This window comes from Quercus suber, unplaced genomic scaffold, assembly GCF_002906115.3.
Source record: "Quercus suber isolate HL8 unplaced genomic scaffold, Cork oak 2.0 scaffold_48, whole genome shotgun sequence".
NCBI lineage: Eukaryota > Viridiplantae > Streptophyta > Magnoliopsida > Fagales > Fagaceae > Quercus > Quercus suber.
This window is the reverse complement of record NW_027069513.1, coordinates 829257-846520: the sequence shown is the minus strand read 5'-3', so window position 1 is coordinate 846520 and position 17264 is coordinate 829257. Positions and strand designations below refer to the sequence as shown.

The following is a 17264-nucleotide window of genomic DNA, read 5'->3' as shown; positions in this document are numbered from 1 at the left end:
AAGAATTGCAAAAGAAACTACAAAGTATCAGAAAGAACTAAAGCAACAAAAAAATATATATCTTCTAAAAATTCTGATGATTCTAGGAGAGAAAAACAAACATGGTGAAACCCTAAATTTAAAACATTAATCAGAAACAGGCAGAGAAATCAGTAACGAATTGAAAAAAGAAACCCTATATTATGAGATTCCAATTTACAAGCACCTACTTTGGCAGCAAATCCTAATTCCAAAAAGACTGGCTCTGCAGAGTACAAGGAATAGAAAAAGTGTTTTAGCACTTTTCAGCAATCTCTTATGGCACTTTTTAAATGATATAAAAAAACTACAGGGCCTATTATACTTTTACCACTTCAAGAGATAGTGACTGACGCTCTATCTCAAATGGCATCACCTCACCTCAAGTATGGTTATGGATTCAAAACCTACTATGCGCTTTTGTTGAGGGGACGAGGGGCTACAGAAACTAATGCTTGTGTTGTGATGACATATCAAAAAATATTTAAAAGACTAGTAGTCCTCTTTGATATACAAAAATAATTTTCAATGACACGTTATTAGTACATCTTCGCTAATACCTAATATGACAGGACACTACATAAAACATAATCCAAGCACTAATTAAATTAAACTTGACTTCACAGTTGATAGCTTGAAAAAAGCTAAATTGCAGTTAAACTACCCAAACCCAAGCATGGCTTTTAAGTATTGTCCAATATGTAGATGTTAGCCTGCAATAGAGTCTATCATTACATGGAGTCATTCAGACCTAAAAACATAAATGAAAACACTGACTCATTCTTGCCTAAAGGATAAGCATGAAAGAGTTTTCTTTGATTTATATGTAATGGTTGCTATACTTTCGCAATATCAAATTATATTGGCCCATACCATATTGTCATATCTACCATGGACACCTACCAATACAGTCAAAAAACCTGATTGTTGGAACTCAACTCAAGATAAATCCCTTCAATTTTTAAATGCTAGATTGATGAAAATGAGATGTTCTTACAAAAATTTGAAATGCAAACCAATTTTGTTTGCAAGTCTATGCAATAATCATGTCTTTCCATAGACCATTTTTTTTTTTCAATTTGATATTGAGAGCTACCCACCCTTGGTGGATGGGGGCATAGACCATATTTTCTTTTAAGCATACCTATTGGGATCAAAGTTAACTAACAGAATTAACCTCCAAATCAACCCTACTAGAAGCTAGGGGGGAAAAAGAAAGGGAAGTTCCAGCGCAACGAAGGCCCTTTTTGGTTCTAGGTGTAAAGAGACAACTTAAACGAAAGGGAAAGAACAAAGATAACTAGGAAACAGCAAGAAATACAAATGCAGGTTTTAAATTATGAACAAGAGCTGGAAATATGAGTGATGTACAAAACATGCTTCACCAACCCAAAATAAAGAACAAAAAACCCAAAAGGAAAAACCATTAATCAAAATACTAGAGATCAAATGTCAATATGTTACTTCTCAGGAAAGGGTGGGGGCAGTTATGCAACAGGTAAAATACAAGTGAGATCACCCCAAAAATGGAAAAATAGAGAGAGTACATCGAACAAAATTGGAAACATCTAAAAAGTCTGAGAAACATATCAAAGAATCAAAATCAAAACCTATCTGAACGAAACATCAAGAAAATTCAACTTTATTTCTTTTGTTCTATGGACTACTCTAAACCTTTAAAAGCCCCCTGTTTCTCTCCAACCAGAATCAAAACCCATCTGAACGAAACATCAAGAAAATTCAACTTGATTTATTTTGTTCTATGGACTTCTCTAAACCTTTAGAAGCCCCCTTGTTTCTCTCCAACCAAATGCACAACATGAGACGTTAAGAGGAGGCTCTCCATGCCAGCCCATCACCAAATGCATAGTGCTGCTTGCATGTAAACCATCTTGTTCCAAAATTATGATAAGGGTATTACTTTATCCTCTCCTTGAAGCATGGTATGTATCACAGAAAATATCAGAATATATCACAGAAAAACTAGTAAAATATTGAAGCTGAAAATCATGTTTATGTTGTCAAAAATGGTAAGACTCTAAAACCCCACAATGAAGAAATATGCCTAATATCAAGATGGAAACACAAAGACAAAGCCCCAAAAGCCACTCCCCATGTAAACACCAACAAAACCCAAGAGCCATATATCAAATCCACAAAGCTGTATGTATAGAGTACTAGTAACCAATTACATGCAATAATGCCTAACTAGGCTTAACTCATGCCAAGTTTGAGTCTTTTCCTTTTTTTTTCTTTTTCTTTTTCTTATTTTGTTTCTTTTTTTTATTAGTTGGTATCAGCAAATCTTACACTAGCTAGAGTTCCAATCTTTTTGCGTCAAGAGAGTTCAGTGGAACAGTGCCACAACCTAAATGCAATCACATTTTAATCAAGTCATTCATTACCCAATTAAATGCAAGAATTTATTTCCAAACTCCGTGGGGAATATTTGGCTATGTATATCCATGCACAAGATTAAATTAGGAAACAATGCAAGGAGGATACATTGGCTGCCATGTTTAGATATAAAAGGAAACAAAACATTATCATGTAACAAAGGAAACTAATAACAGACTAACAGTCGTATCAATCTACGAATTACTAAATCACCTTAACATGCAAGACCATATTCAATGCCATTCAAATCGATGAAATTAAGTCACAGTACCTCATTTAGCCAAGGCCACGTGCATAAGCTTCAATTGGAAACAAATCCATGATGGTAAACATTCTGATCATTCACATTAATTCCCTTGCCCATTCAAATCCTTACCAATTTGATTCTAAAAGACACTTAAGGAGGAAATAGTCAAAGCACCAAAATATGCAAAATCTCATATGCAACAAACTCTATTCTATTGTACATGTTGATTCAAATTTAAGTAACATGCTGGAGAAAAATTAATCAAAATCTGTGACTTATCCTAATCAAATTAAAAATAAATTCTAAGCCAATTATTTGAAAGGAAATTAACTTTTTTGTATTTATTAACTACAAAGAAAAGAAACCAAATGAGATATATAAATACAAAAAACAAAATAAGCTACATGAAAAAAGAAATAAAAACTATACAACATTAGTAAAATAAAACAAGTAATGACAAAAAAAATTAAATAAAAATGGAATCTAGGTTCTGCCCAGAAATGCGTATGCAGCATACTGATTGCGTACATACAATTATGCCAATGTACGTATCTAGGGTTTTAACCCGATCCCTAGATTTGTGTCATGCATAGAAAACAACAATGAAGCACATGCAGAAAACAACAATGAAGTACAGACAAACATGTTATCACACAAGAAAGAAATATCACAAGTTACATAAAAAGAACACAAGACATATAAAATAAATAACGAGAAGAAGGAAAACGAAGCTTACCTGAATTTCTTGTCGGTGCTAATTAAGCCAAAGTAATAGAAGAAATTTTCACCACATAATTATACTATTTTTATGCTACAACCAGCGTGGAAAATTCACATTTACAACTAGCCAATATTAAGTCACTAACAGCATCAATTTATATTTTAAAGAGTAAATCATATTGCATTTAAGACAAGGCAATGCCAAAAGAATTTCATAAATTTAGTGTAAAAGAAGCTTTCTGTATGCCAAAATGTTCAGAGGTGCAACCAATTAGATAATCCAGTCCAAAATTGGAGCTAGTTAGTAACTATAACTTAAAGCATATCAGAAAAACAAATACCTGATATAATTGTGGTCCATAGTTATCAAACCCAGCAACCAGCAGAGAAACTCCAAAGGGCCTTACACAACTAGCAAGAAAAGTAAAGACTCAACTGTATTCAACTTCATAAACAAACAAATAAATAAATAATAAACACGCTTCTTTAATTTTCTGATGCTTAGAAAAATATGGTGAAGATTACAAACCTTAGTTCCATTCCCATAACAAAAGCAAGGCTGATTGTTGCCTTGAAATAAAATAATGAAAAAGTCAAGGACAAGAAAGTCAAATAAATAAATTTCTCAAATTTAATGACACTAAAAATGCAGGTTCTAGGAGCATTCAAAAGTTTCCACAATTACCTGCCGTTTTTCTTTCCAAAAAAAAAAGTTCCACAATTACAAAAAATAGAAAAAAAAATTATATTCCCAGAGCTTGTATCCTTTCTTCCTTTTCAAAATAGGTAATTTTGACCAACATGCCAAATATTTTGGTTTAGAAAAAGATGAATTTATAAATCTCTATACCAGGCAACAACAAAAAAAATGCAGTCCCAACTTTATGCTTTGGCAGGGTCACTTGCTCCATTCTAAGCAAACAAAGCATCACAAAATCTTTAAGGTCCTAGCCAATAAGCTCTAGCTTAAATGGCACTTCTGCTTCCATCAATAATGGAAAGGAGTGTGAGGTCATGATTCAAGAAGTATCGAGTGCATGTATAACTACTTACAAATCCAAAAAACAACAAAACTCTAAGGTTTCATTTGTTTTTGGCATAAACTGATATTGTGTTTTTAGGTATTATTTGGTGTGTTAGAAAATTTTAGTCAACGGAAAATTACAGTATATAGGCAGAAAACATTTACACTTTTTTTTTAATAAATCAAAATCACTTTAAAAAACATAAACGGTTTTCTGAATAAAAGACTTGCGTTTATCCCTACCATCCTTATCCCTTTTAACTCCATATATTTCCAAACTAAAAAGGCAAAGAAGTGTTCTATGTAGCCAAAAATTCTCCATATATTTCCAAACATAATGTATTCAAGGCAGTCTAAATTAGCAAAGCTTTTATGACTATCAATTGTATCCAGATTGTGCACGATTCATGCTAGGTTAGTTGATTTTTTTTTTTCAATTGACATCGTAAAAACCAATTAGTCCACAAAAAAATGATGCCTAAGATCAAATAAAACTGAATAAAAATGTCAAAAAAGCAATGAATAAGTTTATCCAAAAAAGAAAACACTACGACTAAGACTTTCACCTACACACAAATAAACCATAATAACTTCGAATTTCAATACCTAGCAGGAATTAGTCAAAGTCATTAGGCCAAGTGTTGGAACACTTGCAACATAGGATTGTCATCAAGTTTAAAGGACTGGATATTACTTTTTACTTTTCCAAGACACCAAGCAATAAACTTGCAATATTTTCTCAATCTCACCCAAAAAACATCTTTCAGATACCAAAGCATAAACTAACATTAGTTTTGACTCATAACTTCAAGCAATGATAAAAATCAAGTATATAAGTTTTAAAATCAAGTCAGTAAGAAATGATAACTGTAGCAATATTACTCGGTGAACCACTGAGTTGCAAAGTTGATAGTGCTGACGGTGTTAAGGACATTTACGTATTGGAGTTGCTAGAAGGAAACCAAAGGAATGAAAAAACTACCTTACCTTCTTTAAAGGGCATTTGAAGCACTTCGAAGATTCAGTTCAACAATAACATCAGCTATATCGGAGCATTCAATGTCCTCAACTACAATCACCAACACAGTGAACACTGTTTCAAGTACCTGTATGAAGCAACAAAATCAATATCTAACAATTTCGAAAGTAAAAGAGAAGGAAGATTATGGACAATATCTCTTACACACACCTGAATGCCCACCACCTCATGATAAAGCGAAAACCCCATGTCAACTCAAACTGAATTACCAAACTCCACAACAAAGCACAAAAGAAACTTCCTGGGATAAAGGAGAACTTTTTATCACAATGATGCAGGACAAACCAAAACTTTGTAACAGGAAATTAAAGAACAGGAAAAATAGAGATGGATGAACTTAGACTCAGCACCGAGGGTTGGCTAGAGATTTGATGCAGGACAAACCAGAATTGTACAACAAGAAAAATATGTAAATAAAGGATTGATAAGAACTGATTAGGCAAATGAAAAATGGTGAGCGACTGACTAAGAGGGCAGCCATGCCTCTTAGAAGAATTGAAAGGGATTAGAGAAGAATAGGAATATGAACAGTCTGAATTCTCATTGCATGCCTCTTACAATCCATCTCCACAACTTTAAACAATTCATGAACACAACTAACTGACTAACACTAACTGCCAACTAGCTACACTGATCTAATGATCTAACTAACTAACCAACTGTTAAGCACATGGCTCCTAACTAATCAACAATTAAGCACATGACACAATCAATTAATAAGCACATGACCCGAACCTTCAATTACAAAGATGATACAAAACTTTACTAATAAACTGCCTCTTATAAAATAGCTGCGGGTGTCTAGTACCAAGTGTTGATGCAACACTATTGTTGTTTCTATAGTGCATTTAAACTTAATTAGCCTTCATAAATAACATAGGAAAGTGAGGGTGACTAGTGATACCACAACAACAACAACAACAACAACAAAAAAATCTGTCATTTGTAGGCTCTGGTCCAATGTGAGCACCTGTTCAAGCAAATAATAAGGGACATTCATCTTTGAGATTTAGTCATACTAACAAATCAGAAGGGACAGACAGAAATAAAACTTAACTAACCTGGATAGTTGCATTTTAGCAAATGTTTATAAAATTTGTCTCTCCAGTTGAATATTGACCCAAGAGACCATGGGTTTAGCAACAAAATCACTGTTTGTCTGCAAAAATACAAATAAAAATCAATCCTCTGTTACAGAGGTCTTAAAAACTAGAGTTGAAACTTGACAACAAAGCTAGAAAGATCAGAATATCTCCATTTTGCAAACGAAAGATATGCAACTTCTAGTGCCTTTGGCTTTTCAATGTACAGTCTCTTCAAGCCATCAATAATTGATGTAACTGCATTGAGAGGAAGCTGAGCAAGAGATGATGAGAGAAGAGACACATTAGGCAACAAATGAAAAATTAAGACATCCCCCCTGAAAAGAAGTATACATTGTATGATGCTTTGTATTTTTATAGGTAAAACATTTTCAATAGAAAGGCGCAATACAGGGCACAATCCGAGAACATGGCATGCAGTGTAAGAGAAGCACCAAAAGGTATATCAAAAGAATATAATGAGAAACAGAAAATAGTTCTCAAAATTGAAAATAAACCTGATTTTTTTATAATGAATAAAAAACTCAACAATAAAAAGTACTATCATTGATTTATATATGTGTGTGTGTATTTCCATCAAGCTCCACCAATGCCCTAGCTTTTATCATTCTAGCTGCACCCCACCACAGCTTTTTAAATAAAAATATATTTCTTAAAAAATAAAAATAAAAAATAAAAAAAGCTTAACATTCATTTACCCCTCCTTCAATATCAAAATAGCCGTATGTGCAGCATCACCAAGCTCCATATCATCAGTGTAACTAAATGGAAAGGGGAACTTAGTCAATATGAAGAATTGGAAAAACTTAACAAAAACAAAATTGGGGAAAAGAGAGGGGGTGGGGATGGTTTTCACAGAAAACAAAAGTTAAGTGAGAGATCCTACATCGGTTATTCTTAAGAAATGCATCCAATTGAATTAAATATGTAGTAAATATAGATAAAAACTAAAGAAATATAACTACATGCATTTTAAGTTCAAATTTAATAGCGTGGGCAAATGTTTATGACCTGCGATATTACCTCTTGTTCTTTACAGAGTTGCACTTGATCTTTAAGCTGCAAAATTAACCATAGCCATGAGACAAGCTTACCAAAACAAGTGAAAGTACGGAAGGTGCATCTCAACAATATAATGGGTAACCTGAAGGGGTCTGCTTGATTTCAAAGGGGTGGCAAGCCAGCAAATCATTTCTTAACAAAAATCTCAAGAGACTTTGCATGCTTGAAAAAGGTGTGTTTCAATAAATTCCGCCACTTTCCTGGATCCTTCACCAGACACATTGCAACAATTTCTTTAAAAGACCGATCACATATGGAAATCATGCAATTAGAATATTATTCTATAAGAGAGACATTGAAAGATGGCAATCACCTAAGAACATATCTTTTGAACATGAATACCTTAAAAACTTTCAAAATTACAAATAAACACACAGAAGACAAACCTGTAAAATTTGCTTTCTAACAAAAATATTTTTAAATAATTGTTAAAAAATCTTTTAAAAGCATATTAAAGTCTAGCCACCGATACTGTCCGCCAAGATAATGAAAAAAGAATTGTAAAAAGTTGACTGCCCTGCTTGATAGGTGGTAGACTTTTAACTCATAAAAGACAAAAGAAATTGAAAAGAAACATCTATTTGCACATCTTTTGTTCAAGAGGGTGGCTGGAGATAAAATAGCCCTTAATGTGTGACACTGTGAGGCAGACAAAGCAATAAAAAGCACACATGGGCAAAGGGGCAAATATGTAAAAGTGAAATAGGATTATAGATCTAAGAGCTGAAGAAGAGGAAGAGATTGGCGTTATAGGAAGAAGATCGGCGTGGGAGGAAGAAGAAGAAGAAGAAGAAGAAGATCGGCGTGGGAGGAAGAAGTGGAAGGAGATCGGTATTAGAGGTAGTGCATTTCAGCCTTTTATTTTGGAGCAAAAAAACGGTTGGGACACGCATGCGACCATGTCAAACAAGTTTCCCATGTCCTGTACAAAGATAACGTCAATAGAAACAAGACAAGTAGAAAAATTTACAAGAGGAAAGTGCAAACCCTTAGTGGCGCAAGCTTTGAATCCACCACATGTAGCAAACTGAAAATACACATACCCAGCTACATAGTTCCAGCAGCATTTAAAGAAAAATAAATTAATAAAGTAAAAGAGAAAATCAAAAACCCTAACGAACAATTGTTAAAGTTAAAGTAGATTGGAAACAAGTGGTTAGGGTAGAAGCACAATCAAAACTCAGGTAACCTAAAGCAAAATGCTAAAAGGACTACAATAAATAACAGTAAACAGTGACTCAAAATGAGATTAATATCATGCACTAAGAATGGCAGGAGTTGCAAAACAACAACTAGAAAAACTAGCAAAATTACCCAGCATTTAGCAGACAAATGTACAAGAGGAAAGTGCAAACCCTTAATAGCGTAAGCTTTGAATCCACCACATGTAGCAAACTGAAAAAACACATACCCAGCTACATAGTTCAAGAAAAACACTTCCAAGAATATAAAAAATAACAAAACAAATTCAACTTAGAAGAATATACGAAAGAGAACAACAAAATCAAATCAACCTAAAAGGATGCAAACGCATCACCCCTGGAACTAAATAGATTATACAAAACAAAAAATAAATGCACTAGCATCATTTAACGAAAAATAAATTAATAAAGTACAATAGAAAATCAACAACCCCAATAAACAATTGTTAAAGCTAGAGTAAATCGGAAACAAGTAGTTAAGGTAGAAGCACATCAGAACTTAGGTAATCCAAAGCAAAATGCTAAAAAGATTATGATAAATAACAGTAAACAGTGACTCAAAATGACCTTTATAACATGCACTAAGAAAGGCAGGAGTTGCAAAACAAGAAGTAGAAAAACTAGCATATCACCCAACAACTATAAAGGTAAATCCAATTAACATTGAAAGCCAAACTATAAAAACTTTCAGCAATGGGCAATATTCAAATAAAAGCAATAACAGAAGCAGGTATGCTAAATATGTCAATTCGAGCTTTTCTCATCATCAACACCAAAATATTGGAAGATTGGCAATTGATGAACATGATTAGGATCAGCATTTAAAATTTTTTTAAGATGGAGCACAACTGATAAATCCTTCAAGAAATATGCTCACTATTAGATATATAATAAATTTTTATAGTAGCCTTTTCTTAAACCTATTAAAAAGTTACATGTAACAGAATGAGTATGCTTATGTAACTTATCAAAACCAAAAAAATAAAAAAGAGTATGCTTATTTATGTATATCAATAAAATTATTTGTTTCATTTAACAATATTGCTAAGTAATTGGTTTCATTTTTATATGTATTAGCCTAGAATTACAAGTCCCATGCAAGCGAACTGTTAGACTATTTTACCTGGGTTACAAACTGTGATCAGTTGATCACAGGTACATTTTTCCATCACAATTCTTCAAGACCTGGCACACAGAAAAAGAAAAAGAAAAAGAAAAATGCCATCTCATGAACATGCATAGGCCAGAGCTACCCAGACACCAGTACTAAACTTTCAGCTTCAGGGAATAAACTTCAAAACAAAGGAACAGTAAGTAGCATGTCATATGGACATCAAGCGTAAGACCATCCACATGCTTACCTGAATTTCTTGTTGGTGCCAATTATTCCAATCCCAATGTTGATGCTCGAAATTTGTCCTTCAAATCTGATAAAAATAAATCCAACTAATTAGAAAAATCAAAATACATCACCTTAAAAGTCTACAGGAGATTGGGACTGAACATAACACCTTAATAATTAGCAAAGTCCTGCAGTGTTTTGACTGTTAGGTTGGTATGCTACTCCCTCAAGTGTTAAAATATTTTCTACATTTCTGTAATTATCAGCAAAGCAACCATATACATCACCTTCTTAACTAATTTTTAGGTACAAAAATATAAATTGTTAATAGTAGAAAATCTAAGTTACATTATCCTTTCTTTCTCCATAAATGTGAAGAAATCATACACTCATCTAAACTCCTTTGGAAATAGTAAGAAAACAGAACATAAAGAGAATTCCTAAATGAAAGAGGGATTATATAAAACAGTTTATAAATGTGACACTTATGCAAGGTACTAGGAATATCAACCCAAACCAAGACCAATTCACATCAAATGTAAGACCATCCACATGCTTAGTGAGGAAGGAAAATATAGTTTACCTGAATTTCTTGTCGGTGCTAGTTATGCCAAAGTAATGGGAGAAAAGATGTAATTTTACTTTCATCTCAGAATAATAAACAGAGGATATATAGTAATAGGCCCAAAATAAACCACTCCATAGACAGAGGATATATAGTAATAGGCTCAATTGGCTCACCAGTTTGCAGCTCCAATTCAGACAGGTTAAAAATTTAATCCTATCAATTAATCTACATTAAATTGATCACCCTACTACAATGTGAAGGAATGCAACATATATTTGATTAATAATATCTCTTCAAAGACATATGGCAGGCAAGAAGAGCAAGCAGCAAGCTACTCCACTTGAGCTAAATATCATCCACAGCTGGGCTACAAAAAGCAAGTACAACAAAACTAATACGAATTAAAAACTACAGAAGAAACTGCAAAATAAGAGAATCATAAAAGTCTAGGAATGATAAGAAAATCAGAGTTTAATGAGGACAGAATCAATAATAAGTAGAGGAAACATAAATGATAAATTTTTAAGGGAAGGAGGCTAATTAAAGACGGTATCCAGAAAAAGGGGTTTTATGTTGCCATTCTGAAATTAGTAATAACAAAGCAGATGCGTTTCATCATCATTCTAAATTAGTTTTTTTATTGGAAAGCCACACCATGTGAGTTTTAAATCCATGACCACTGTCCCACTATTGAGGGAGAAGAAGTGCTAATCAAGCTAGAGCCCATTGGTGAAATCAGGTGGTATGCTTACCAAAAATTAACTAATGATATGAATATTTCTAGTCATGTCCATAGATTATATATGCTTTTTTAAGGTATGCCAAGATTATATACCAATATGTGCATACTGCTACCAAAAATCATGCATGGTCCAGAGCTTCAGCAAAATTTGTGATGTTCTATCCGCCAGCTGTAGACATGTATTAGCCTAGCATTACAAGTCCCATGCAAGTGAACTGTTAGACTATTTTACCTGGGGATTTAATTACAAATGTTTCATCAGAACTCATGAAACAAAAGAGAAGCTGCTCTGCATAATTACTTGTAGACTGAGAAAGTAGTCGCTAATGCAATTTGACAACAAACATGACCAAAGGCTTATGAGAAACACAAAAGATTGATGAGCATAACATTTGTAAAAAGAAGCATTCGAGTAACAAAATATGAATACTGATACCAACAAAAAGTACGATATTATAGACAAACCCTAGTTTAAGAGGATCTCTATTCTTTATCTGATGTGAATAAAATTCTTCAACGGCTAACTGTTAAGCACATGGCTTCTAATTAATCAACAATTAAGCACGTGACACAATCAATTAATAAGCACATGATTCTAACCTTCAATTACAAAGATGATACAAAACTTTACTAATAAACTACCTCTTATAATAAGCTGCTGGTGTCTAGTACACCAAGTGTTAATGCTGCACTGTTGCTGTTACAGGTGTGTACTGATACAAAACTTTACTTACTCATGCTTACTGGTGCTGCATACATGATGCACTAGCCAGATCATATGCATTAAGTCAAGCTACTTCTCATAGGTTCCTAACATGAAGAACAGTCAGTACCTAGGCTTGCTTGGATAGCACCAAGCGAGGAAAAAAACCCACTAGGTTGACTTACAGCTGGCTGGTGTCGGCACCAAACCATGGACTCAATTTCAAAAGAAACTTTATTCATCAAAATAATCCCCTTTTATGGGGTACATACTTGGCTTATATAGACTATTATATTCTAAATCATCATAAAGTGACACAATACATGGAACTCATTACATAACAAATAACAAGATTCATCAAAAACAAATAACAAGAATATTAAAAATAGGTATCATTCATATAGAGATATTAACAATGGCACCATTAAGCATCCATGTTAAAGGAAGTCACATTGAGTCCAGAATTGTACTCCATACCATACTCAGGTGCCCATTGGCCACCAGTTGCCATCCATTAGTGCCACCAACCACTGAACACCAACTATCACATGGTCCACCTAATTCCAAGCAGGCCATCATTACATGCACCATTAGCTACCAGCCAACACCTGGCCTGCCTTTTGCCATCAATCATTGACCACAAAGAGTCCACGTGACCTAATGAGGTCAAATAATTTTTCCAGACACCTAATACTCATCTATCCATTTCAATACAATTCTAGAAATGATACCAACCAAAATCAAATTATGATTGTAACACATTTGATATCATATTAAAGATATTTTGATTACCCAGATTGAGCGAACTCCTACATAACAACTGCAGTTTCCCTTGCAAGTTGCGTAACTAGAATTGGTTCCTACAAGCATGACATTTGCACACAAGTTATAATCTTCACAGTATAGAAAAGAATTGTAAGCAATGTAGAATACACGCAAAGGAATTAAATCCTTCCACTCCAATATGTTGCATTCATTTAGCAAAGTATATAGAGGCAAGGAAAAAAACACAATCAAATGCTATAATTGAAACCTTTTGGTAACTATGTCCAAGAAACCTCTTAATAACAAATCACCATGAGCCAAATAAGATATAATCTATAATGTATATAAACGCATAGTCTTTGACTTTTGTTGATTTCTTTTATAGATGACACAAATTTTGAAAGCCCAAATTTTTCTTTGTAATTTATGCTTTTCAGAGTTTAAATTCTACAAAGATTCCGTATAAACCTAGTACATTTACACCCTACATTAGAATATTGCCACATTATAGTTTCTATAAATAATAGAATAAATATTTCTATATGCAAACACAATCATAATAACAGTCATAATTACCAGATTCTATATTTATAAATAAATAAAAATATCATATTTGTTGAATTTTCTCATGCATTGCATAGGTTACCGACTAGTTGTGTCTGTTCACAGGTGGCATAAGATTTAATACTTCAAAAGCAAAATACTAGTCAGCTGTATGCCTAAGGCAGTAGATTAACAGGGAACAGATTAATGATAACGTAGTTTATAAGAGATTGCATCAAGATGATAAACATGTCTTACCACAACTTAGCAAGATATTGGAATGGAGACCCCATACTACTTTATACAATCTATGATATTGTTCTGCCTGCTTCCTACTTTTTCGAACCAAAACTTGAAAATCTGGACCCATACCACTGCAGAAGACTTTGCAAAGAATTTAAAATTAGGCAACAGAAACTGAATAATAAACAGAGGATAGTAATAGGCCCAAAACAAACCACTCCATAGACTGAGGTAGAAGCCGTAATTATGTCTATATGCTTGTTTGGGAGCTATACTTTTCTTTCTTTCTTTTTTTTTTTTTTTTGAATAAGAAAAACTTTATTAAAAATATGAACATCACCTCCACACAAGAAGTACATGCAAGTAGTCAAATCAAGGGAAATTACAATCATCAAGAAACTTGAACAAATTAGAGCTTGAGAATGATATGATAAAGCAGTCATCCATTCACATAAGGAATACAATAAAAGCAGCTTAAAACCCGTTGTGGACCATTCTAACCATTCAAATGCTCTATTGTTCCACTCTCTCCGTATGGCAACATTAAACCTAAAGGTACAGCTCTGCTAATTAACTAAACTAGTTCTGTCATCTGCCCTCTCCAAGGATGGCACAAAATTTTCAACGCAGCTCCCAACACAAAATTCAACCAAGAGATAAGTGTTTGAGAAAAGAACAAAAGGCTACAACTGACAAAATATGTCACAATGTTAACAAAGGTCCAATATGATAATTCTAGAATCCAACCACCAAAACTAAAAAGTTGATTAGTTAACTGTTGATATGGCAGTGCCATTGTATTAGCTGTAAATGCATCCTGGGTGGAAATTCCAACCCTCCACGTTTTAAAATGAGCACACCATGCTAACAAATTCTATCTTGCACAAGAATAAAACATACTATGGTGGCTGCCATTTAATGGTAAATCAACAATTTACTAGTGCTTACATGCACATTTGTACCAAACAAAAAAGTGTTTACTGCACATATCACGTAAATTAAATAGTCAACTAAAATTAAAATAAAAGCATGTACATTTTTGTAAATGGACTCTATTATAGAAGGCAATGCCTAAATGCTTAAAAAAAAGGATAATGCAAATAAAGTGTGAGAACACAGTCTAAGAGGATACACGTTCTGGCACTCACATATGAAATTATGTTTTCAAGGAGCACCAAAGCAGCATCTACCTCCATGGAAATTAAAATGAATATTAAAGTGGCAGCTCAAACAAACAATTAGAAAAAACTTGCAGGCTATGTTAGTAAATTTCCCAACAATTAGATCTTTTAGTAAAACAGCAAAAAATTTCTCAAAAAAATAAGTCAGTTAAGTTTTAAGTATGAGGATAACAATATTAATTAGAGCAACACAGAAGAAATATATGATCATTAATAGGATTTATAATTTTGTGATACATAAAAAGTTTTCTTGCAAAAAAAGAGGAACTCAACCACACGAATCTGAAAGATTATTACATGATTAGGGAGAAGGCTTAACTTATAGAAAAATGCTCACACTTTCCAGCATCACTCTTATCCTTAGCACTGACAAGATCTATAGATATCGAGTCGATTTGAATAAACGACCCATCTGAAACAGGTTAGGGTTTAGCACACCCACAAAGAGATCAAAAGTGAAGGTAAAAAAAAAAACTCTATATGCAGTCAATTCACACATAAGATAACAACCCTCTAGCAATATACAGAATACAGTTGCATAAAGTAATTGGGTAACAAATTTAAAACCCTAGTTTTCCATAAAATAACAAACATATAGACGTTTTCAGTCTCTGATTCCATTCTCAAACAATACAACCAATCCACAAAAGGTTCAAAGTAAACCATAAATTAATACCCATATAAATAACAAAGCACACATTAGGGTTTTGTCCGTATAAAAGTTAGATATATCCCCCACACATTGAAAGAATCAACTTGTTATAAAAAAAAAAAAAAAAAATCAATCAATATAACACATGAAAATAGTACAAAAGCGTTCAAATTCATCCCCAAAACAAAACCCAGATAGGAAAACCCAAATCAACTGCGAGAGAGAGAGAGGGAGGTTGATCTTACAAAACCACACATTGAGAAAAGTTTAGTCAAATACCACAAACCCAGAAAAGTTTAGTTTCTCAAATCAAATAACAAAAGCGAGAAATCGCTGGTTTGGGTCGGACCTAAGAGAAGGGAGAGCGGAGAGAATAGATCGAAGCCGTTGGATGAAGAGACGGAGACACGAAGAGAATGATCGGACGGCCGAGGAGAAGAGGTGGAGATTGGGAGAGTTTAGGGTTTCGGAGAAAAGGGAGAGCGAGGAGAAAGTTGAGAGAGAGAGAGACCTCTGCACTGGGATTTGTGGAGAGAGAGAGAACGAGAGCGCTGTTGGGGTTCTGATACGTGGAGACAGAGGATGAGAGAGCCGTTGGGATGTGTGCATTTAAATTCATTAGTTTCGGCTTTTTTACAAAACTGCCACTGTATTTGCTTGTTTTCTTTTTGTTTGTATTTCACATCCTAGTTTTACAAAATTCTTCCCTTTTTTTATACAAAATTCTTCATTCTTTTTTTTTTCCCCGAAAAGGTAATAATTTATATTTAACTATTTATCATAATTCAGAATTGCAGCAATCCCAATTACAAAATTACCTAAGAGGCACGATGAGATTTACATATAAAACTATTTCACCAAAAAAAGTCGAATTATAAATAATGAAAATTATTACCTTTTAGGAAAAAAATAGAGGAAAATTATACTGAGTTAGGCCGGTTTTATTACTTGACTCACCTATAGAGGCCTTTATTATGCAACCTTAATCCACCTTACCCCATTCCATTTGTAAACCTCTTTCTTTCTTTTTTTAAGGAAACTAACAACTTTACATTAAATGGTTGATGGGGAAAGATTATAAGTGAAAAACTAAAAAAAAATTATTTTTTATTCTTTTAAATATAAATCCAGTCTAAAGTGGTGTTTGATCAATTTAGAGGGAAGTAAAATATTAAGATAATGGATAGTGGTCCCATGTTGGCCATATCATTTTTTTCTTAATTTTCGAGTTGAAAAGTATGAAATTTTATTATATTTGAGCTAAACTCTAGTTTTGAGTTAAAAATAGGGCTGTAAACAAGCCGAACTTTAATGAATAGTACATGTTCAAGTTTGGCTTGTCAATAAAAGTTAAAAGCTCTGGCTTGGCTTGAGGTCATGACAAGTCTTAAATAATGTTTGAGTTTGAGCTCATAAGAAAACCAAAAAGCTTAGGCTTACCTTGGCTTGATTAGTTAGTCAAGCTAAGCTTGAGCTTAATATCAAGCTCAAACCCAAGCTCAGGTCAAGCTTTCAAGCTTGAGATTTAAGAAAATTACATTATTAAATACTTAAATCTCCAAAATCATATATAATAATTTATATTTATCATAATTCAGAATTGCTACATTTCCAATTACAAAATTACCTAAAGGGCGTGATGAGATTTATATATAAAATTATTTCACCAAAAAAAGTCAAATTATAAATAATGAAAATTATTACCTTTTAGGG

General features: G+C 33.2%; 1 long non-coding RNA gene across 1 annotated transcript; it reads right to left on the bottom strand.

Moving 5' to 3' along the window:
• Nucleotides 1-9772: 9772 nt before the first annotated feature.
• LOC136066819 (uncharacterized) lies at nucleotides 9773-16145 on the bottom strand. The gene is made up of 4 exons (XR_010628315.1): nucleotides 13734-16145; nucleotides 10324-13027; nucleotides 10174-10239; nucleotides 9773-9997 (listed from the first exon to the last, which is right to left on the bottom strand). It is a non-coding gene; the product is annotated as an uncharacterized LOC136066819 (long non-coding RNA).
• Nucleotides 16146-17264: the final 1119 nt, after the last annotated feature.